The 2220-nt window shown below is 33.0% G+C and overlaps 1 long non-coding RNA gene across 1 annotated transcript; it reads left to right on the top strand.

Moving 5' to 3' along the window:
- The first annotated feature begins 1029 nt into the window (after positions 1-1029).
- Positions 1030-1783, top strand: LOC122003657. Its single transcript, XR_006118020.1, has 3 exons — positions 1030-1117; positions 1430-1546; positions 1636-1783. It is a non-coding gene; the product is annotated as an uncharacterized LOC122003657 (long non-coding RNA).
- Positions 1784-2220: the final 437 nt, after the last annotated feature.

Below are 2220 nucleotides of genomic sequence, written 5' to 3'. Positions count from 1 at the left end.
AGCTAAGAAGAGGAATAGTTAGTCTTCTGTAAATATAAACTAATATTTCTTTGCTATACAATAATTAATGCAGTAGAAAAAATATACAAGAATAATTGCATACTATAATTGCTAACACCAAGATAATATTATGGCAATATGGAAGATTGTGTGTACCTTCACTATGAGCCTATGGTGGTATTCCTACCTCCCCAGGACCTGTTACCTTGGTTTGTTTCTTTGTGCATTGAAGGTTCTGTTTCTAGGGTGGGGGTGTTGGTCCACAAGTTATTTTATTGAAGGCTTACTTATAAAGGAGATGATAGATCAGTCCATTTAGTTAATGACTTCTTGGTGGATTATCACTATGATCCTTAGGAAGTTGTACCTATTGTTGTGGAAATAAAGCAAGTATTTAGTGATTCCCAGTAGGCAGCATAACATCAGATGAGTGTTTAAGACCTTGATTATAACCCACAATTCCTTTTCTTTTCACAGTCATTCCTTTATAACATCAGTTCTATGTTTCCATAGAACTCAAATCACTCTAACATAAGAATCTTTTGTCTTTTAGAATTTAGTTGTTACCTAGCTTCTTTGAAGTAGGCTGATATGCTTTTTACAGAACTCAAATCATAATAGACATCAACAAACAAACTGAATGACTTACAATAATTTTCTTCAATGTAAATGACATACATTGTCTTTATACTGTTTTTTTTTAAATCTTCTATATTCTGTATTATCCTTTTCCAGAAATTTTGTTCTGTTTGTGAAATTTCATGTTCTTGATTTCATTATAAGGGTTATATTGGTATCCTTGGCATTGCTTGCCGCAGATGACATGATTGACTTAGGCTCTGTATTGACTTAGCATTGTATTAGTGCTTGCTTAGTACAGTTTCAACTTGTTTTTTGAATTTTCTGCAGACACAAATTGATGTATTTCCATTTCACTGATCTACAATTATTCTATATTTCTATGTAATGTTATATATCACTTTGCCATTATATAATGATCTGTTTTATTTCACTTCACAGTTATCTTCGTCGTGTTGGTCGTACTGCTCGAGCTGGGCGCGAAGGATATGCTGTTACATTTCTCACAGATGATGATAGATCTCTATTAAAGGCCATTGTATGTTTGTTTTCACCTTTGAAATGATTCACTGATTAATAGTCTCAAGATCTAGTATATGGTAGAAAATAGAAAAAGCACAAGTACATGAAAGTTAGTGAGTTGGTTGAGGATCCAAACTTATGCTGTTTATATAGGATTCACTTGATCTTAATCTTTTAGACACTAGGATTCAGTTTGGGTAGTACATGTATTTTGGTCTCCCTAGCCATAATATGGTTGCACATGCAACTTAGTTAATTAGGATTTAAATTGTGAAAAAGACTTCATTTGCATATGTTTGGTATCACATTAACAATGGCTCCGTTTTAGGTTGAGTTGTTTGGTACCACATGCAACTTGCAGGATGTTGTTTGAGTTGCTTGTTCTAACAGGAGCTCAAGTGGGGATGGACTGGACTACTATACTGAAGAAGAGGAATGAATTCAGGTTAGAACTAATGCTAGAAACCATTTTTATTCAGAGGAAAGTACTTGTTTCAAACAATTTAGAATCTTGAAAGAAATGTTGTGTGGCAGGGTGGCATTTGTTGAATTTGATGCAAAGTCTGTCTCCAAGTTCACAGAGAAGCAGATGGTTTCCATCAGTGTGGAACTGAAGCTGGATTTAGGAAGAGTTCGAGGAATATCACTATCTATTTTGAAACAGAATTAGTGTTAATTTTGATATTTACTAGCTTCTCATGTAATTAAATACTAATATTACTTCAATGTCAGAATTCTATTATTTTGGTATAAGTTTGAAATCATTAGCTGAGTTGATTATATGTAAAATTCGAATCTAGACATGGTAAAAGAACAATAATAGTTTCGTAAATATAAAAATAATGATTTTTAAATAATTTTTTTTTATTTTTTTCTTTAAAACGACAACGCTTTTAAAGCGTTGCAAAAAGTGTTGTCTTTGTAAAAAAACAACAACGTTTTTTAAGCGTTGTAATAGTGCTGCAAAAGCGTTGTCTTCGCTACAAACGACAACGCTTTAAAAGCGTTGTCGTTGAGCAGACTTTTAACAACAGTGCCTTTAACAACGCTTTTTCAGGCACAAAGACAACGCTTTAAAAGCGTTGTCTATTAGCTTTTTTCTTGTAGTGACGGAAGAAG

Source organism: Zingiber officinale, chromosome 7B (genome assembly GCF_018446385.1).
Source record: "Zingiber officinale cultivar Zhangliang chromosome 7B, Zo_v1.1, whole genome shotgun sequence".
Taxonomy (NCBI): Eukaryota; Viridiplantae; Streptophyta; class Magnoliopsida; order Zingiberales; family Zingiberaceae; genus Zingiber; species Zingiber officinale.
Note: the sequence above shows the minus strand (reverse complement) of the source record. Positions and strands in the feature narration are given on the sequence as shown.